Source organism: Humulus lupulus, chromosome 8 (genome assembly GCF_963169125.1).
Source record: "Humulus lupulus chromosome 8, drHumLupu1.1, whole genome shotgun sequence".
NCBI classification, from domain to species: domain Eukaryota; kingdom Viridiplantae; phylum Streptophyta; class Magnoliopsida; order Rosales; family Cannabaceae; genus Humulus; species Humulus lupulus.
This window is the reverse complement of record NC_084800.1, coordinates 170,757,786-170,780,399: the sequence shown is the minus strand read 5'-3', so window position 1 is coordinate 170,780,399 and position 22,614 is coordinate 170,757,786. Positions and strand designations below refer to the sequence as shown.

General features: G+C 39.4%; 1 non-coding gene across 1 annotated transcript; it reads left to right on the top strand.

The window, feature by feature from the left end:
- The first annotated feature begins 21,031 nt into the window (after positions 1-21,031).
- Positions 21,032-21,138, top strand: LOC133798881 (small nucleolar RNA R71). The gene has a single exon (XR_009876097.1). It is a non-coding gene; the product is annotated as a small nucleolar RNA R71 (small nucleolar RNA).
- Positions 21,139-22,614: the final 1,476 nt, after the last annotated feature.

The window sequence follows — 22,614 nt, the reverse complement described above, 5'->3', positions numbered from 1 at the left end:
AAGAAGCTTCTTAGGGCTAGCATGTTACTATAGAAAGTTTGTAGAGGGCTTTTCTAAAATAGCCACTCCACTCACCAACTTGACCCGGAAGCAACAAAAGTTTAAATGGAATGATAAGTGTGAGGAAAGCTTCCAGTTGCTTAAGGATAAGCTTTGCTCAACTCCAGTACTTAGTGTCCCAACACCCAACGACAAGTTCGTTGTCTACTGTGATGCATCAAAGTTAGGACTGGGATGCGTACTGATGAAAAATGACAAGGTGATAGCCTACGCCTCACGTCAGTTAAAGGAGTATGAACAACGCTATCCAACTCACGATATGGAGTTGGCAGCGGTGGTCTTTGCGTTAAAAATCTGGCGCCATTATCTTTACGGAGAACGGTGCGAGATTTATACGGACCACAAAAGTTTAAAATACTTCTTTACTCAGAAGGAGCTTAACATGAGGCAGCGCAGGTGGTTAGAGTTAGTAAAGGATTATGACTGCGAAATCCTATACCACCCGGGGAAGGCAAACGTAGTTGCCGATGCACTTAGCCGAAAAAGTTATGGGAACTTAGCAGCCTTATCCGGAATAGAAAAGCCACTACAGCAGGAGCTTATCAGTGCCGGAATAGAAGTGGTTGTAGGCAAGCTGGCTAACTTGTCTATCCAATCGAATCTGCTAGAAGACATACGGAATGGTCAGAGACATGATGATAGCACACTAGCAACACACATGGATGCAGTCAGAGAAGGCAAGACTACGGATTTCTCAATGTCCAGTCAAGGTTTATTGAGATATAAGGATCGGGTATGCGTGCCAGACGATCAAAGTATTAAGAAGACGATCCTAGAAGAAGCGCACAACACCCCATACTCGGTTCATCCAGGGTCTACCAAAATGACTCATGACATCAAGGCAGTCTATTGGTGGCCAGGGATGAAGAAGGACATAGCGGAGTATGTATCTAAGTGAAAGCGGAGCATCAACAGCCTGCAGGTTTATTGCAACCGCTTAGCGTACCAGAATGGAAGTGGGACGACATAACCATGAACTTCGTGACGGGTCTGCCAAAGACAAATAAGCAGCATGGTTCTGCTTGGATAGTCATAGATAGACTAACCAAGTCGGCTCATTTTCTGCCTGTTAAGACTTCTTATACGGCAGACCAATATGCAGACATCTACATCCAAGAGATTGTACGATTGCATGGAATCCCCAAGACGATAGTATCAGATAGAGGATCAGTGTTTACGTCAAGATTTTGGAGAAGCTTACAGCAAGCCATGGGTACTAAGTTAAGTCTTAGTACAGCTTTCCATCCTCAGACAGATGGGCAGTCAGAGCGTACGATTCAGATTTTAGAGGATATGCTACGCGCATGTGTACTTGACTTCGGAGGATCGTGGAACAAGTACTTACCGCTGATCGAGTTCTCGTACAACAACAGCTACCAGTCAACGATCGACATGGCACCTTATGAGTTGCTATATGGAAGAAGGTGCCGATCACCGTTGCACTGGGACAAGGTAGGAGAAAGGCAGCTTCTAGGGCCCGAAGCTGTTAGGCAAGCTCAAGAAGCAGTAACGCTTATTAGACAGCGTATGCTTGATGCTCAAAGCCGACAGAAAAGCTATGCAGATACCAAGCGACGCGATGTGGAGTTCCAAGTTGGAGATCAAGTCTTCCTGAAGATATCTCCTATGAAGGGTGTCAAGTGGTTCGGGAAGAAAGGAAAGCTCAGTCCCCGATTCTTAGGTCCTTTTGAGATATTGGACAAAGTGGGACCAGTTGCGTATAGACTAGCCCTACCGCCAGCACTAGCCGATAGTCACAACGTCTTCCACATCTCGATGTTACGCAAGTATGTGTCAGACCCATCTCACGTCCTCAAGTACGATAACATCGCGCTCCAGAAAGACTTAAGTTATGAGGAACGACCGATTAGCATCCTAGATAGAGGGATGAAGCAGTTGCGGTCCAAGAGCTTTCCTATAGTCAAAGTCCTATGGAGCAATAGTTCTGAACGCGAGGCAACGTGGGAGTTGGAAGAGGACATGTAGAGCCGGTATCCGGAGTTATTTGGTAAGTAAATTTCGAGGACGAAATTCTTTTTAGTAGGGGAGAATTGTAGAGTCCAAGAACTTTACTTAGCTAATTGTTTAGTAGTATTATAGTATGTTTAGTGTTATCATTGTTACTTTGGATTTTTGGTTCAGACCGGGAGTTATTTGGACACTCATAGTAGTACTTATAGATTTTCTAAGTTTAACCTATAGTTTAAGAATATTAAGTATAACCTAAGGTTTGATTGATGTGACTGATATTAAGGATTATATTATTATATTATAAGGTTTAGACATCAACCAATAGGATTTTAAGCACATGTTTTGAATGGTAATTAAGGATTAAGTATTTTTTAGGATTAAATTAAATAAGGGTAAAAGTTTGAATGTATAGGGTCAGTCAGCAGCTTTGAGCACGTTGAGGGCTTAGTCAAGGCTGTTTACTCCATTCAAACTCAGCTAAAAATGTGTAAATTCGTGTTTAAATATTCAGCGTATGCCGATATATCGCAGCACGTAGATACGGAAAACACGAATCGATGCACGGTCGCCTCGGGAACAAAGGTCCAGGCGATATATCGCCTATAGGGGGCGATATATCGCCTCCACCAGCATGAATTCAAATACTTTTGAATTCTTTTCCTTTCAGCCATTCAAACTCCTTCAACAGTCCAGCATCTTCTGAACGAGTCTTCAGCCTCTGCTGAAGGATTATTCAAATGATTTTCACCTAAAAAGCCATTATTTTTATTCAAGTAAAATCAAGATATTTTCATTCCCAAACTCTATAAATAGGACCTAGTACCCAGCCATTATTCACCATTTGCTCTAAGTTCAGAGGCTGCTAGTGTTAAGTGAGTGTGAGAGTGTAAACACTTGGTTTGGGGAAAAACTATAAGCTTAAACATCATAAGCTTATCAAACACTTTGGGAAGTGAGTTCTATAGTATTTCGGTGAAGGTTAGATTGATCTTCCAATCTTTGAGGTAAACCCAAAACTCTAGTTCTTTTCTGTATTTTTATTTCCTTTCTCAAAACCTTCTACTCAGTCCCCTAACCTTATTCTTCTTTTGGTTAGGGAATCCAAGCTTTTAAGCATATAAGTCGGTAAGTATGTTTTCTATGGTTTAGTCTTTCCATCTCTTTCATTTCATCTCCTTCCTTTAGACTTACTCTTTCTTATGGTTTTAGGAGTGTTCCAACAATCCCAACTCAGTCCATAATCTCGGTAACTTTGGTAAGGAAATAGGCTAGAATCAACATGTTATGTGATTATGTTATCTATATGTTTTATGTTATTAAAAGTGTTATGATATATGTGTATGTTTGTAGGCTTGGGCATATGACCCATATGACTAACAAGACCCCAAATGGGTTATGGGCATATGACCTACTTAGTGAGTAGGACCCCACTAATCCCATGGGCATATGCTTGTTTAGTCTATGGGACCCCAAGTAATAATGGCCATTATAATAAGTGTATGTTATATGTATTATGTTAAGTCTTTATGTTTTCTTATGAAATTATGTATGTGACTTTGTGTTAGATTTTCCTTACTGGGCATTAGGCTCACTCCTTTCTGTTTATGTGCAGGAAAATAAGTTTAGAGGCGGAAAGATTCGTGACGCTTGGAGGATGTGTATCGATGATGAATGGAGTCAAGGGGCCGAGCGTTATTCGATTCGAGGATATAGTCTCCTTTTATGTTTTTATGGTTTTTATGTGTATTTTCCGCATTATTATGTAATGTCTTTTATTTTAAATCATGTTTTGTTTTAAAAACAATGGGATCCCATAATCCTTCTTAGTATTCTGTTTCTTTGTAAATAACTCTTATTTTTCAAGTTACTCAATAAATTATGGTATTTTTGTAAAAATGTAAGTTTTATGTATAGTTTCGATAATGGTCCAATTAGTCTAGAGTAGTGGGTCATTACATGAGATCTGAGGGCTTTTGAATATCTAAGTTTGTTATTCTCTGTTTTATAATGCTTTATTTTCTTTATCACCTGTTAATAGATTAGAGGAAGAATTATTTAAAGATTACCTTTATTATTAATCTGTTTTATAATGCATGTTTTTGAACACTACTTGACAATGCCTTTGATGCTTTTGTATCAAGTAACTTGAACCTGTTTGCAGTGCATTCTTGTTTACATTGGATTTGATTTTGTCGATATATATTTTGGCCCATCTTTGCTTCTTAGATTATGAACTTTTTTTTTTGGCCTGATGATGATAGTTTTACACACGAGTCTCCGGTTTGGTTTTATCTTTCTGCTCCCACCATTATCAACATTCATTATAAGCCTCCAAAGGCCATTTGCTGCATATTTTGTGTCAACGTATCATTACTCTTATTATTATTGTTGTTCTCTAAAGGATAGAATAAATTATCTGTTGGAAGTGCATTTATGGTGGTTTAGGTGAATGTTAATGGCAGTGGTTGTAGTGGTAATGGTTTAACCTTCTGAATGATGTGATTGAATTTTTAGCAAGTTTTGCTACAAGGTGGCTTCAACATTGTTGTTTTCTTGAGGAACTTGTTGGATTGAGTACCACATTGTTGTTTAACGTCTACTCTCATTGATACTTTTCTGGGAATGGATTTCATTCTTTTCAGTACTTTTTTTTATTCAAACCTTTGTTGTAAATATTGTATTTTGTTTCTCTTTGTAAAATTGTATTATATCTTTATTCTTTTGATGTGTTCTCTGGAATTTGTATCTTAGATTGGAAAGTTTTAGTTTACAATTTATTTCTAATACTTTACAATACTATTAAAATAGATTTAGTTATGATTTCTTGTTAAAATTCTTTTATTTGTAATTTACTTTTCTAAAATGTTCTTACAGTGGCAAAATCTATTTTTATATGCTAGAGTAAATTGATTTTTTCTTCCCTATGTTGATAAATTTACTGACCTTATGGTTAAAGATGAGAAAACTGGGACTTGCTATCATGCCGATCACTTGCTCAAGGACTTCTGCAGTGAAAAGCTTCAAAAAGACATTTCCATAACTGCCAAGGAGGCTGCAGAATTGAAGCGCATACTTGCTATTTAGGATGATCTTTCAGCTGAAGAGCTGGGTGCCAAACTTAAGGAGTATGGCATTACAACTCCAGACACTAAGAATCCACTTTCTGATCCATATCCATTCAATCTTATGTTCCAAACATCAATAGGCCCATCTGGCTTGAGCCCTGGGTAAGCACGTTACATTTTGGTACTACTTATTCTTAGCAATTCTTTTTTATTAAGACTCCTGTTTGGTTAGTAATGATATGTAATTAAATCTCCTCTGCTGTAGGTTCATGCGGCCAAAAACTGCACAGGGCATATTTGTTAACTTCAAAGACTTGTACTATTACAATGGGAACAAGCTTCCTTTTGCTGCTGCTCAAATTGGCCAGGCTTTCAGAAATGAGGTTCTTAATTTTCTTATCTTTGGACTTTAGCACTTATGTTTGCATAGGATGCTCATATTATTTCTAATTGGTAAGAGGTCTTTGTAACTAGTATTTTTGTCCTCTCCTTTCTTATAAGAATAGAAAATAGCCCTGTAATGTAGCTGTTGCATTCCTTCGTGCTATGCTTCTTTTGTGCCCAAAACTGTGTCCTCTCATGAAATATCTATTTGTTGTAAATTAAGATTGTGACCCATTAGCAATTTATAGTATTGTCAAATTTATGTGGTCTTTTGAGATGTTGGACCTTACCTTTTTAGTGTGATTGATGAAGGGTATTAGCACATATCTTGGAGCAGCTCCCATTGTTGAATGTTTGGAAAAGCACCAACCTAATGTAGTAATAACTTCTCGTGTTGCAGATGCTGCCTTATTTTTGGTGCCAATGGTATGCATTTTGTTTATTTTCATACAAAATTAATTACTCTTAAGATATTTCCAAGTTTTCCAAGTAAAAGAAAAGGTTTGCTTTATAAAAATATAAAAAGCAGCAATGTTTCTTCCTTTCTTATCCATCTGTGTAAAACTGTTATTGGAAAGGTTATAATATTGGGTAGTGAGATCATTGAATAGGTGATTTTACCTAAAAGTTTCATCACATCTCTTGATTGTGAGCAACATAACTAGAATTTTGATTTACTAATTGTGTCATAGTTTGATTTAGACAGGATAATGTCTAAAGGATTCTTCTGTTGTATGAATAGATATATGAACTGGGTTGGAACTGGAACAATTTAGAACTTCTAGCACAGAGCAGAAACTTCATGTTATGATAAATGGCAGTGTAAGTAACATCTCATTCAATGGAAGTCTTAAATGCAGTGCTAATATAACAATAAAACTTTTTCTATAAGCCCTGCTAATTTAAAATTGTATTTGTCCTCTGTTTTTGCTAGTCTACTTAGTTTTGTTTCCTCAACTGAAATATATGAGTACTGCCCTGTTTTTGTTTCTCAGGCAAGTAAAAAAGCCTTGGATCCAGTTGCTCCAGTTTATAAGTACTGCCTTGTATCAGTATCTAACATATTAACTTCAACATGCCAAAATGAGGTTAGCTGTCTCCATTTTCAGCGTTCAAGTCTAGCGCTAATCCATATTGGATTTTTTTTTTCTACTTTTGGGTATAAACTTATATATGGCTCTTTCTTGCTAGAAGTTTGGGGTGAATTTTAGTTAGTCATTTTAAAGTCAACACCATACGTTCGTTGTTTTAGCGTGTTCGAGTTAATGCATTTTCTTTCCGTATCATTAAGTTTTTTATTTGAACAACTAACCCATTGTTTCTCATTTAATATATTTTAATTAATACACTGTCTAGGTTGCTTATTTGAAAGATTCTGTAAGCTTTATTCTAAGAATATACAAATTGTACTGAAAAGAACCAAATCTTGCACAAACTCTAGGTTAATTTGAGAAAACCTAGCAAAAACTCCCAGAGTAGAAATTCTAAACTTTAAACAGTAACCAAATTCTTCTATATATCCCTTCCAAGTATTCTCTTATACTATTTATAGACTAACAATAACACTTACTAGCCAACCAATAGAACTTGAGTAAATTTACAAGTCAACACACTAATCCTATATAGCTCTATTCAATATCTGATGCCTAACAAAATGTTTGCAGATCATATAGTTTTAGATGGCTTCTTTGATGTGATTATTGATTATTGGCATTTTAAGTTAATTTATATTGTAAATATATGCAGGTTTCTGCCAGTTTAGTCATGGTGCATTTGATTGAGAAATTAGCTGCTGGTGATACTGGAAGTTTATCTGTATCAATACTTCCGAAGATGAGCACCATGTCTAAAAAGGTTTGCTGCTTCCCTTTTAAAATTGGTATAGTTAGTTTAGATAAATAGTTCAGGCATGTTGTCCTAAATTAATTTGGAAGTATTGAGCTCTTTGAGGGCTCATTTTAACTAAAATCTTAACTGGAACTTGTTCACTTTCTTTTAGTTTTTCATAAATTTTAGGTAGCATAATATCTCTGTGTTTTTTAATTCCATTTGCAGCTTAAAAGTCATCCTGCTTTCTCTGAATTGTTAGCCCAATATTGACTGAGCGGTTATAGGTATTAAATTCATTTTTGCTGTAAATCAAAGCATATTGATTCATGATACCATTATTGAACTTCTGAAAAAGCTTTGGAGCTTATTTGTTTAATGGTCATTAACTACATGAGGTGTTCCTCTTATTTAGTATTTTAATTTATATTAGACTGAGCATAAACTTCTTAGTTGCATGAGTGATCTTTTTGAAAGTTTTTTAAGTTATGATAGGTTTCTTACATTTTGTGGTGTATCTCTCTGTTTAGAGATAGAGTTCATCTCTTAAATTAACAAAATTTTCCTTTAGATTAGATTGTATTAGTGTTGATAATCCAAAAGTCTGTTAGTAATAGCTTTGTCTTAATTTGTTATTGCTTTGTTTGTCTTTATTTTGTTAATAAGGTCTCATTACTTGGAAAAAGTAAACAATCACACAGTATGCTTAGAGGCTCTCCAGGTAACCTATTAGTTAGTTTGGAAATACAATGCTTTATGGTTGTCAGAAATTATTCTCTTGTAATCTAGGCATTGCTTGAAGTACTCTGTATTTGGAATCTTGGATTTACTATTTGTATGCCTGTGTGGATGTATCAGGTTTTCAATGGTGGAATTAGCTATTTTTTACAATAGATATTATATAATTCTGAATACATTTTCCTGTTAGAATTGTAGTTATTTATCTCGTGTGAAGTGAGGGCATGAGTGTGTATTAGGGTATGTGTTTTTGTTAGTTAGTTATACAGTTTATGAAAGATAAAATAGAAGCGAATAGAAGATCTGAGTAGTATCTGCTCAAGCATTTTCCATTGATTCTGCGACATGCTTCTGCAATGGTTGATTAACATTGACCTGATATCATTAAGTATAAAGTAACTAAGAAAAGACAATTCATTATCATTCTTTTTTCTTTCTCTCCAAAGTGTTAATTTGTTTAACAACCCTTGTAATATTAATTATCAAGAATTGATAGAAGTTTAGTTTTATTAATTTAGGTAGGATTTTTAAAGATTGATTATAAGCCCCTGAAGTTTCGGTTTATTAATTTAGCTTGGACTTTTAAGTGTCTGTAGTTACTTCTAAACCACCTCTATGTGTTCTGCAAGGTGAGAGCTGCATTAGTAACATGTTTTGCGGGCATAACTTCCTCTGTATTCTTCTCTCTTGTGAAGGAGAAACATGATTTCATTCTTTCTGCTGCGGTAAGCATTGATTATGTGTATTTGACTTGTTTCTCTTGGAAATTAATTATTTGCAGACAATTTTATGCATTATAACTAAGAGACTTTGCAGATTAATGCAGCCAAACAAAACAAGGTGCCTTCAGTTAGATCAGCTTCTTGTTGAGCCATTGGTGTCATTTCATGTTTTCCTAAAGTTTTCCAGTGGTGATTTTAAATTTTTTTCATGCTTTCATGTTTCTTTGAGCTCGAAATATAGACAGAAGAATTACTAGAAACTTAAATGGTATAGTGTAGAGATCCTGAACAAATTGTTTCCACGCAGTGGAGATTAATACCCGCGACCCCTCAATATTGGTATTTCTCTTTTACTTTCAGTTTTTATAATAACCCGGCTCTCTAATTTGTTCATAAGGGAGTAATATTTTCCTGTACGTTTGTTGTTTCAGGTGCGAATAACTGCTTCTTGGGTTTTGGCAAACATATGTGATTCTATCCGGCACTGTATTGATACTCTTGCTTTGGAAGGCTCCACAGGGGGGTTATATGTTACAGAAGCTGTGGATGCCAAAAATCCACCAAGAAAAAAAATCCCTAGTACATGGTGAAAATACAAGGCTAAAGGTCACTTAGTCACATTATCAGGCTCAGACCTATAAGTCTTGTGAAACTGAGAGATTGTCCAAAGGGAAGCGTCACTTAGTGAGCCATGAAGTGTGGCCTTTGTGGATGCTCAATATTCCATGCCCATAAAGGACTCAAAGTGTATGCTTAGGCCCCATAAACGCCCAAAAATATGGATGGGTTGGGATGACCCCGAGCCACTGTTGCCTCTCGTGTGGCAGCCTTGATGGCCTTGCACGCACCAGCATCAGGCGAGGCCACCCCCTCGTGCGCACCAGCACCAGGCGAGGCCACTCCCTCGCGCGCGCCAGCATCAGGCGAGGCCACCCCTTGGCGCGCGCCAGCACCAGGCGAGGCCACCCCCTCGCATGCGCCAGGACCAGGCGAGGCCCCCTGCCTCGCGCGCGCCCAGTACCAGGCGAGGCCACCCCCTCGCGCACGCCAGCACCAGGCGAGGCCCCCTGCCTCGCGCGCGCCCAGCACCAGGCGAGGCCACCCCCTCGCGCGCACCAGCACCAGGCGAGGCCACCCCCTCGCGCGCGCCAGCATCAGGCGAGGCCACCCCTTCGCGCGCGCCAGCACCAGGCGAGGCCACCCCCTCGTGCGTGCTAGCACCAGGCGAGGCCCCCTGCCTCGCGCACGCCCAGCAATAGGCGAGGCCACCCCGTCGCGCGCGCCAGCACCAGGCGAGGACCCCTGCCTCGCGCGCGCCCAGCACCAGGCGAGGCCAGCCCCTCGCGCGCGCCAGCAGCAGGCGAGGCCACCCCTTCGCGCGCGCCAGCAGCAGGCGAGACCACCCCCTCGCGCGCGCCAGCACCAGGCGAGGCCCCCTGCCTCGAGCGCACCCAGCACCAGACGAGGCCACCCCCTCGCGCGCGCCAGCATCAAGCGAGGCTACCCCTTCGCGCGCGCCAGCACCAGGCGAGGCCACCCCCTCACACGCGCCAGCACCTGGCGAGGCCACGTGTCCCGCGCGTGCCTAGCACCATGCGAGGACCCGCATCCTACGCACGCCACGCCATCAACAGGCCTTCCAAGGAGGTCTCGCGAAGGAATAGGAGCCATGCCATGGACTTCAAAGTCTGAGTGGCATGGGAGCCATGCCACCAGGTGGCCACACGAGTGGGACGACACGCCAAGGGAACCGTGTCCACAAGGGGCTCGCGAGGAAGGCGTCTCGCCTTGCACCCTCAGACATCTGCTGAGGCCACATGCCCATCACCCATGCTCATGAGTGACCTCGGGGTGCTACAGGCATTCCATGCCAAGGACCCGAGAGCCTCGCCGCACGTCACGACCACTGCATGCACCAAGTGTCCCATTCCCTATGCCTTGAAGACCTAAATGCTTAGAGATCCGGGTACGAGTCGAATGGAACATTCATGTACAATCTAGTAATGGGTACGACCCTTAAGACCCTGTATGTTGAAGTACGGACACCCGTACCAGTGGGGGCGTGGGAATGCTGGAATAAGAGTTATGGCCCGTACGTCTACGGCCAGGAGTTAGAGTCGACACCACAACCACCTGCGCCACTATGTCTGTCCCCACTCCACTGACATGGGTACGGACAGGTAGTGGAGACATCCTCCTGACGCCTGCCCCTGTACTGGATGCAAGACCTCAGCTTCTGAAACCACTCTCCTAACAGAGTACTTATGTACCATTTGGTCTCCTGGACCACCATGTATCCCAGGCCATCAGAGCCTACTATAAAAAGGACCCCTCTCCCACATGAGAGGGGGTTGGAAAATTCATTGTAAGCAGAGGCTATTGAGAAATATACCAAGACTTGCTCCATCATTTATCTGTGTTTATTTTTCCTTAAAGTTTATTCTCAGTTCTTATATAAACATCACCTGACTTACCTTTGAGTTTTCCGATCTAATTTCGTTGACGAGATTTCACCGTCAACAGAAGCTATTTATTATTTTCAACTACTTTATTTAAAAAGTTATTGATGTATTATACTTTTCCTTAGACTATACTGCAGTCTCTGAATCAGTGGCATTACTAACTGATTATACTGAAATGATAGCACATAACACCAAAATGAATCATCTGATAGTATCAACCGTGATAGTGCCCCTGTGCTTAAACTGAAATGACAGCACATAAAGTATTGCATTTTTTTGTTGATTTTCTGATGATCTTTCGAAGTTCTTCTTTCATGTTGTTTCTTCAATTTCTTCTATTACTGATTCCACAGTATTGTTCCCTTGCAATATATGTATATATGAGTTGGCATGTTGTATTGGCTTCTTCTACTGTATATACTACTGGTATGTGGCCATCATTATTTTGTCTATAAGCTTGAATCACCAAAATACATGTTTCTCTCAGCACCATTGATCTATTTCTCTTCATTTTATTTGTAAATATGATTTTGTTTTTCAGCATTTGGGTTAGCATTTATAACTTGAATTTCAAATTGGAAGGTCACTTTTGTTTTAATACTATGAAAATTTCAGGGTCATGTATAGTTTCTTATGTAAATGATTTCTAAACATGAGCTAGCTAGATTTGGCAGAGAAACCAGTTATGATAGTTATTTATATATATAATTATATATAAGAATAAAAGAATATCATTAAATATGATAGTTTATATATAGCAGTATAGTATCTACAGTCCCAACTGACTGTTTTGAGTCATCAGACTCATCACCATAGAGCAATTCTCTACTGATTCTCTCTTATTTTATTGTTCATCTGAAAATTCCCTAGCTCTTTCTTGATAGCTCTCTTATTTTATTGAACTAAAATAGATAAGTATTTATCTTAGTTTTCCATTATCTTCTTTTGAAGTTTTCAATGTATCATTTCAGAAAAGACTGTAAGTTTGTTGTTGTGGTGGCAAGAACTTTTGTTCTTAATAATAAAAGGACTTTTTTTTTTACAATGTGCAGGTATATTGAGATGATTTCTTTGGAGCAATTCTTGACAACATTTGTAGTTGAGGCCTTTAGAATGGAAGAATGTATTTCACTAATTTTTGTATACATTTCTTGTTTTTTATTTAGTGATAAAGGAATCTAAATTGGGCATAAATTATGTTGTAATATGATTTCTTAAGCCTAGACTAGTAGACTAAATATTGTAATTACATTTGAGTAATTAATACAAATCTATTTATGTTACCTTATTTGGCTTCAACTTTCATATTTGTTTTCCTAGTTTTGTGTAAGTAAAAAAAGATTATGTTTCTCTAAGCTAATATAACACATGTGTTATACTAAAGTGTAGTATAACACAAAAAATGTGTTATACCAAAGTGTAGTATAACACAAAAAAAGTGTTATTTTTAAATCAGGAAAGGTCTACAAAGGGATACTGTCCATATCACCTTATATAAGCTGTTTTTTGGACCATCCACCATAGCAATCCTAACAAGTGTTATTTTTAAATCAGGAAAGGTCTACAAAGGGATACTGTCAAATAAGCAACCTGTAGCAATTAAGCACATCATTAATGATGAAGATGTTGAAACATTTTTCAGGGAACTTACTAGCTCAGCACATATAAGACACCCGAACTTTGTAGCTTTGCTTGGTTACTGTGTAAGGAAAGATGATGGCTTTCTTATTTATGAGCTTTGTCCAAATGGGAACCTCTCTGAATGGCTTTTTGGTATTTCCTGACTCCTGTGTAAGGTTATTCTGTATTTCTAATTCATGTTATCATGTTTAACTGCATTATGATCTCCTCCAGCAGACTGACAAAATAAAATTTGGAACTTCTAGTGCATTGAAAAATGATTTTGCCATTAAAAAAACTAATTCTTCTCTTTGTCACACTGCATTCTATGTTATTTTATTTATTTATTTTCTGGAATTTGCTAGGGACACATGTTTCATACCAAAATCTTGCACCACATAATGTTGCATATATATATATATTTCCTTTTCGAAATAGAACCTGTCATTTGAAGTCATATGGCTGGTTGTGAAATTTTATTATTATTATGTAAAATGTCACCTGCATTACTCTTATTTTACACCCTTACCATTGTTATCTTCAATTGATTGTATTATTTTCAACTTGTGGCAGAACAAGTTTTTTGGTGATCAACCTGCCATTGATGTACTGACGAAGAAGCGAAATGCATTGCTTGGAGTGGCTACAAATGATGATGGAAAGCAAGTGGAGGAAGATGCTAGATATCCACCATGGGTGCAATGTTGCCTGAAATCTCATTATCTGGATAAATCTGATATTTGGGGAAGTCGACAGTATTGAATATTTGGCACTAAATTGGTGGTTATTAGGATAGATACTCATTGTCTTGTATGTTGGTTGGAAATTGTATAGCATGTTAGTTTTACCATGTGATTTAAGATTTATTGGTTTAAGATTTTGGGTCTTTGTCTCCTGAGAGCTTGCTTGAAAGGCACAATCGATCCAATAAAATTGCTTAAATCACTTTTCTAAACACATGTCATCAAGGATTTCGCCTCAAAGGCCAAATAATGCAAGTTCTATCAAATTCAAATTGTTATTCCACCAACCCTAGTCAAACTCATATAATAAAATCCAAAATGTTGCATTTTCAAAACATATTAAAAATTTCCCACAAAACTTTTAAATTAAACTCTAAAACAATTGAACCAAGCACATAGTTGAATTCAATTTCCTTTTCACGAGCAAAGACAAAGCAACAACATACACGAATGATGGTTTAACAGTTACACTAAACAACACAGAAAATAACACAACAGACTAAAACTAAACTAAACAACGCACAAAACAAAAATGAAACAAAATAACCTCCCCCCCAAACTTAAGATGCACATTGTCCTCAATGTGATAAGGAAAAGAACAAGGGAAGAGAACTTACCTGTCGCCACATCAGTATGGCGGAGGAGGTGGTGGAGGCGGGCACTGGTATGGAGAGTACTGTGGCGGGGGAGTGAAGTAATTCTCATCAGCAGAGCTCATAGTCCACCTCGTTACTAAAGCATTCAACTCCTCCGCCCATACTCATTTTGTTGCACCAGGAAGTCATTATAATGCTGATTTTGCGCATGATGCGATTGGATTAAGTATTGATTTTGCTGAATAAGGTAATCCAATCGATCATGCGTGCGCTGCGTGTGCTCATCAATAGGTCCACCAATTGCCAAATTCAAAGGTGGGTTACTGGGACCTGCTGCATCTGCTTCCTCCTCCTCAGCTGGATCAATGTCCACTGGTTCATCAGCCCGGCTACGCTTATTTTGCTGGCTAGAGGCAGGTGGCGTAAGAGAGGCCGAAGGGAATGCCGTAAACATAGTCTGATTGATTGCCCCCATTGGCCTTGGGACTAGATCGCTTGGGTAGACTGGCACCTCATAAGTGTTGCATAAGGTCGAGAGGAAAGTACCATGGGCAACACCAGCTGTAGTATTGAATCTGCTGATGTTGCGAATGCTATAGCGAATTATTCGGCCCACATCAACCTTCATTTTGGTCATCATAGAACAAACCAACAAACAGCGCTCTCTATCAACAGTAGAAAGATGAGAGGTCGACAATAAATGTGAACTCATAAAATAAATCCATGCCTTCACAATTGGATTGAGCTGCCACCTGTTCATTTCTTTGGGCTTTCCATTATGATAGTTGAAACGTGCACCTTCCACACTCAGAACTGCAGCCACAACATCATAGTTTAGCTCATCAAAATGGGCCAACTGCCAATGTTCATCCTCTTGTGCAGACAATGAAGGGAGGTCCAGTAATTGGTTAAATGTATAAGATGTTGTAGGCACCAATTTACCCCTGATAAAATTGTTATGTTCTGCATCAAGATATGGGAAGTTGGCAAAGAATTCATACATCTAAGAGCAGTTGGCTGGTCCCACATAGGTAGAGTTGCCAAAGAAACCCCAATTACGTCGCAATATTTCAGCTCTGATGATATCATAGGCAGGGTTTTGTACCACGGTTGCCTCATGAAGCTCAAATCCCCTTTCCCTTACCACAGATTTCTTATGAATCTTTTTAAACAAGTCAGCGACTTCCTTATTGACAAATAATTGCATGTCATAATCAGCCGGGAGAGGTGGTGTTGGTGGTGGTTGAGTGCGAGATGAGGAGGCTTTCTTTGAGGAGGTACCTCTCGGAGGATTTCTCTTAGGACCCATTGTGTCTTTCAAAACAAGAACAAGCTAAACCCCCAAATTGGTTTTCAAGAACTTGAGTACAACTTCCCCTTTGTTTCACTCCCCCAAAACTTTCTGATTAACAAAATCAACAGCCCAACCACTAATTCCCAGAAAAAAAATTGATAAACCCCTTAAATGTCTCACAAGAAAAGCATAGGACAATCCACATGACCACAATGTAATCTATTCTCCAATCAAAAACACTAGAATAGATATGAGACACTTACTTGAATGGCACAAAACTTCTTCTTTTTTTCTCTTTGGTTGATGGAAGTCTTAAGAATTGAGAGAGAAAAGGAGGTTTGAGTAGGAGGGAAAATTCTGAAAGTGAAAATGACTGAGAATGTGGCCAATTTAGGGCTTTTGACCCCAAATTTCTGACTCGGACCACGGCATTACTTTGACATTGCCGCAGCCCGCATCAAATTTCCAGCCTAGAATGTCGCGGCATCATGGTACCTATGCCGCGGCCCGTCTCCATTTTCTGGGGAAAACTGGGTTGCAATGCCGCGGCCCGCCCCTAGACTTCAAAATTCGCGGGCCTCTGGAACCCCCAATGCCGCGGCATCATATGGCTATGCCGCGACCCTTAAGGATTTTCTATTTTTTTTATATTTAATTTTTTTTTATTTTTCACGTTTTTCACGATTCTAAAAGTCCAAAAATAAATCAAATATCCATTGTCTACAAATACAAAAGTAAAATAAATAACAAGTAAAACATATGGTGCCTCCTACAAGCGCTGTCGTTAACGTCATTTAGCCGGACGCTGAACCCCTCTTCAGAGAGGCTTCAGAAGGAGGATAGACTTCGCTTGATCAAAAACTACCACCCAAGTAGGGCTTCAATCTCTGACCATTGACTTTAAAGGAATCACCTGAGTTGCCCCGAACTTCTACAGAACCATATGGAAAAACTTGAACAACAGTGAATGGCCCTGACCATCTTGACTTCAATTTGCCAGGAAACAGTGGCAGTCTTGAATTAAAAAGAAGTACCTGTTGCCCTGGTTGGAACTCTTTCCTGATTAAGTTCTTGTCATGCCAAGCCTTTGTTCTCTCTTTATAAATCCTGGCGTTCTCATAAGCCTCATTTCTGAACTCGTCAAGTTCATTCAGTTGCAATAGCCTTCGTTCACTAGCGGCACTCCAATCAAAATTCAACTTTTTCATAGCCCAGAATGCCCTATGTTCCAATTCTACTGGTAGATGACATGCTTTACCAAACACCAACCTGTAAGGATACATGCCTATTGGTGTTTTGAATGCAGTTCTGTAAGCCCAAATCGCATCATCTAACTTTTTCGACCAATCTTTCCTCGAACTGTCAACGGTCTTCTCAAGGATGCTTTTGATTTCTCTGTTTGAAACTTCAACTTGCCCATTTGATTGAGGATGGTAAGGCAAGGGTTTTCGGTGATATACTCCATAACGAGCCAGCAATGCATCAAGTTGCTTATTCACAAAGTGTTTCCCTTCATCACTAATAAGAGCTCGGGGAGTGCCAAATCTAGTAAAAATATGTTTATGAAGAAAATTAAGCACAGTTTTACCGTCATTGGCTCTTGTTGCTGCAGCCTCCACCCATTTAGATACATAATCGACTGCCAGTAGAATATATTCATTGTTGTAAGAAGGTGGAAAGGGCCCCATGAAATCGATGCCCCATACATCAAACAGTTCCACTTCAAGAATCCCCTGTAAAGGCATTTCATTTCTCCTCGAGATATTACCAGTTCGCTGACATCTATCACAAGCCTTGATAAAAACATTGGCATCCTTGAATAATGAAGGCCAATAGAAACCACTTTGTAATACCTTAGCCACCGTTCTTGATGCTCCAAAGTGCCCTCCGCATTGTTGAGTATGACAGTGATTAAGAATGGACTGCATCTCTTCTTCAGGAACACACCTTCTGATAATCTGATCAACACAGTGCCTATAGAGAATAGGTTCCTCCCAATAGTAGTGTTTCACTTCAGAAAAGAATTTCTTTAATTGCTGCTTTGACATTTTAGGAGGCACAATCTTGGCAACCAAGAAGTTCACTATGTCAGCAAACCAAGGGACAGCTAAAGTCTCACTCACCCCAAACAACTACTCATCAGGAAAGTGATCATTGATTTACACTGCTTTCTTATTTTCAGTCTCCTCCAACTCAAGTTTAGAGAGATGATCAGCTACCACATTCTCGCTGCCCTTCTTGTCACGAATCTCCATGTCAAATTCTTGAAGCAAAAGAATCCATCTAATCAGGCGGGGCTTGGCATCTTTCTTTGACATCAAGTATTTAATGGCAGAGTGATCAATGTAGACAATCACTTTGTTACCAATCAGATACGGTCTAAATTTGTCACAAGCAAACACAATAGCTAGCAACTCTTTTTCTGTAGTAGCATAATTCAGTTGAGCATCATTTAGAGTCTGACTAGCATAATAAATAGACCTGAATACCTTGTCAATCCGCTGTCCCAAAACTGCCCCCACTGCGTAGTCACTGGCATCACACATCAACTCAAAAGGTAATTCCCAATTTGGAGCTATCACAAATTGAGCAGAAATAAGCTTTTCTATCAAGAAATTGAAAGCCCTCAAACATTCGTCATTAAAATCAAAGACATCTCCATTCATAAGCAGATTTGAGAGGGGCTTGGACACTTTAGATAAATCTTTTATGAATCTTCGATAGAACCCAGCGTGACCAAGAAAACTTCTAACGCCTTTGACTGAAACTGGTGGAGGCAGCTTTTCAATGGTAGAAATTTTTGCTCTATCTACCTCAATTCCCTCACTCGAAATTTTATGGCCAAGAACAATCCCCTCTTTCACCATAAAATGGCATTTCTCCCAATTCAGCACCAGATTTGCCTTCTCAAAACGACGCAGCACGTTCTCCAAGTTACCCAAACAGAGGTCAAATGATGATCCAAAAACAGAAAAATCATCCATGAATATCTCAATACATCGGTCTACCATGTCTGAATAAATGGCCATCATGCATCGTTGAAATGTTGCAGGGGCATTGCATAGTCCAAATGGCATTCTCCTGAAAGCAAATGTGCCATAAGGACATGTAAAGGTTGTTTTCTCTTGATCCTCTGGTGCAATAGTGATCTGATGATACCCAGAATACCCATCCAAGAAACAGTAGTAGCTATGGCCTGCCAAACTGTCAAGCATCTGATCAAGGAAAGGCAAAGGAAAATGATCCTTCCTTGTTGCCTTATTGAGCTTGCGGTAGTCTATACAAATCCGCCACCCCGTTACAGTTCTTGTTGGAATGAGTTCATTGTTCTCATTTTTCACCACAGTCATTCCACCCTTTTTAGGTACCACTTGCACAGGATTCACCCATGCGCTATCAGAAATTGGGTAGATCACCCCAACATCCAACCATTTAAGAATTTGCTCCAGTACTACTTCCTTCATGGTTGGATTGAGTCTTCGCTGGGCCTCTATGGATGGCTTGCTATTCTCCTCCAATAAGATTTTATGCCTCACTTACGATGGGCTTATTCCTCTAATATCTACCAAGGTCCACCCAATGGTCAATTTATGCTCCCTTAGAACCCTCAACAGTTTCTCGAATTCTATCTTTGACAGGTCAGCTGACACAATGAAAAGTAAAGTTTCATTGTCTCCCAAATAAGCATATCGCAAATGATCTGGGAGGACCTTTAATTCCAACTGCGGTGGCTGCTGAATGGATGTTAGCAGTTTATCAGTCGCATCTGCTAGTTCTTGAAACATCTTCCAATATGGCAAGAAAGAGTTGATCCAGTTTACACAATCTCTGATCTCAGCATCATCATCATCATCGACCTCATCACCCAATAATACTGCCTCTAAGGCATCACTGCTCATCCTTCTCTTGGAGACTGCCTTCACTATCACATCCACACTAAAGCAACTGTCACTAGCCACCGGATACTTCATAGACTTGAAGACATTAAAGACCACCTCATCTCCTTGAACTCTAAGCTTAAGCTCTCCTTTGTGAACATCAATAAGAGCTTGGCATGTGGCTAGAAATGGCCTACTGAGAATAATTGGGACATCTGTGTCCTCCTCCATGTCCAGAATGATAAAGTCAGCTGGAAATATGAACTTATCCACCTTCACAAGAACATCCTCAATAATACCTCGTGGATGTGTCAACGATCGATCTACGAGCTGTAAAGTGACAGTTGGTTTTGCCTCTCCCAAACCAAGTCTTCTAAACACAGACAAGGGCATCAGGTTGATACTCGCCCCCAGATCACATAAAGCATGTTTGCATTCAAATTTTCCAATGGTGCACGGTATGGTGAAGCTCCCCGGATCTCTCAGCTTTTGGGGTAGCTTTCTCTGTAATATCGCACTGCACTCTTCAGTGAGTGCTACAGTCTCATAGTCCTCCATCCTCCTTTTCTTTGACAGAATCTCCTTCATGAATTTAACATAGCTGGGCATCTGCTCCAAGGCCTCAGTAAAAGGAATGTTTATGTGCAGCTTTTTAAACACCTTTAGAAACTTAGAAAACTGTTTATCAAGTGTAGTCTTTCTAAGCCTCTGAGGGTATGGAACTCGAACTGGCTGCTCAACAACAACTGGCAGACTCTGTTCTGGAAGCTGGTGGTCTTCAGTAACCCTTTCTGAATCAGAGTGTTCACCCATCTCTTTATTCTGAACCACTGCCTGTGGAGGTCTAGGCTGCTGAATCTGCTTCCCACTCCTCAGAGTAATTGCCTGAACTTGCTCCTTAGGGTTGACTTCAGTATTATTGGGCAAATTTCCCTGGGGTCTGTATTGAGCATATTGGCCAACTACCCAACTTGTGTCTCAAGGTTTCGAATAGAGGATCTGGTCTCAGTCATAAATTGAGTCTGAGTATTAGTGAGAGTCAACAAGGCAGCTTGCAGTTCATTAGGCCTCTCAGGTTGAGGCATTGATTGTTGAGGCCTAGGCTATTGTGATGACGAAGCTTGATGCATAGGTGGCTGAGGCATGTTATTATGAAATTGGCCCTGAAACTGAGGTTGTTGGCCTTGATTATTCTTCCACGAAAAATTGGGATGATTTCGCCACCCAGGATTGTAAGTATTGGAGAATGGATTATTGAGTGGCCTTTGAAAGTTTCCCACCGCTTGAACTTGAGCATGATCCATTGGGGTGCTATTATTCATACAGATAGGGCACTGATCGACAGAATGAGCACCACCACACATTTCACACCTCACTGCCATCTGAATCGCATTCGCAGATACAGTGCTCTATTGTAACTGTTTCGTCAAGGAGGCGACTTGTGCTGTTAGAGCAGTGATTGCATCCAGCTCATGCACCCCAGCCACCTTTCTGACTCCTGATGATCTTTCCTTAGACCACTGATGGTTGTTTGTAGCCATGTCCTCCAGCAGCTCATAAGCACCAGTTGCACTCTTGCTCATAAAAGTGCCACCCGCTGCAGCATCAATAATGGTTCTGGTTGTAGGACATAAACCATTGTAAAAATTTTGTACTAGCATCCACTGTTCAATGCCGTGATGAGGACATCTTCTCAAGAGTTCCTTAAACCGTTCCCAAGCTTCATACAAGGAATCTCCGTCATTCTGGCAAAAGTTATTTATCTCTCCCCTCAATTTAGCAGCTTTGGACGGAGGGAAGAATTTAGACAAAAATTTCTGAGCTAGATCTTGCCAAGTGACAATAGAATTTGGCTGCAGCGAGTTCAGCCAACTTTTAGCTCTGTCCCTCAGAAAAAATGGGAAAAGCCTAAGCTTGATTGCGTCATCACTCACCCCATTATATCTAAAGGTTCCACACAACTCCAGAAAATTGGACAAATGGGTGTGAGGATCTTTAGAAGGCAACCCATTGAATTGCACAAAGGACTGCACCATTTGTAGAATAGCGGGCTTGATTTCAAAGTTGTTAGCCTCTATAGCTGGTGGGCGTATACTATTTTGTACTCCCGTCAGAGTGGGTAGCACATAATCTCTCAGGCTCCTCTCAGCATTGTTCTGAGCCTGACCCCCTTGTACAATTCCAGGAATTAGAACATTCCTGCCATCCCCTTCATTATGTGCCATCTTCACAGATTTCTGGGCCTCCCTCTTGATCTTTCTGATTTGCTTGCAAGACTTTTCAATCTCAGGATTCAGAGGAACAAGTGTGTCTTTTCCTCTTCTGCCACGCATATACCAAAATTCACCTGAGATAGACAAATTAAGCAACTAAACAGATTAGAAACAAGAGAAATTAAAATCAAATTAGAATAAAAATTAATTAGACTGATATTGATAATTATTTTCAGTCCCCAGCAACGGCGCCAAAAACTTATTGCGATATTTTTGCTATGCAAGTGCACACAGTCGCAATTCGTAATAAAATGGTAAAACCAAGTATCATCCTCAAGGACTGTTTTATCAATTACCAGTCAATTAATTTCTTGTTCTATTTGATGAATTGAAACTCTTGATTTTTGTAAACACAGCAAAAGAAACTATAAAGTGCAGAAACAATAATTGAAAATTAAATGGAATAACAACTAATAGTAAAACTTTTAATTTAATCACTGAAGAAACAATTAGGATATTTAATCTCATCAACTATCCTCCCTATTATTCCCTAATGCAAAGTGTGAATTCTTCTTCTTTTTACCTAATTCAATTAACAAGTTGATACAGCAGCCTATAATCATACTATGAATTATAAACTCAACCTAGGTGACAATTTCCTATATTTCTATGGTAAATTGAACCACACAGGTAGCATTAATCTCGATAACTTAATAAACAGTTACACAATTAATTCAGATACTTTCGTTCTAAATTAGAATTATGTCCAATATAACCACAACAGATTTAAATCTCACTTCTCAGATTTTGACTTAAAAACATATGTATTTGACTATAGATGGCCAATCAATAATCAATCTATAAAAACAGGTTATATGGAATTGAAGAAGATTGAAGAAGAAGAAAATTGAAATTGCATTAGTTCATAACAGGGATTCAAGTGATTCAATTAAACATCCTAAACAGAAAATTAGTTCATAATCATAATGCTAATCACAACAAAAATTAAAGATAACATCAGGAAGAAGAAGAAAAACATGT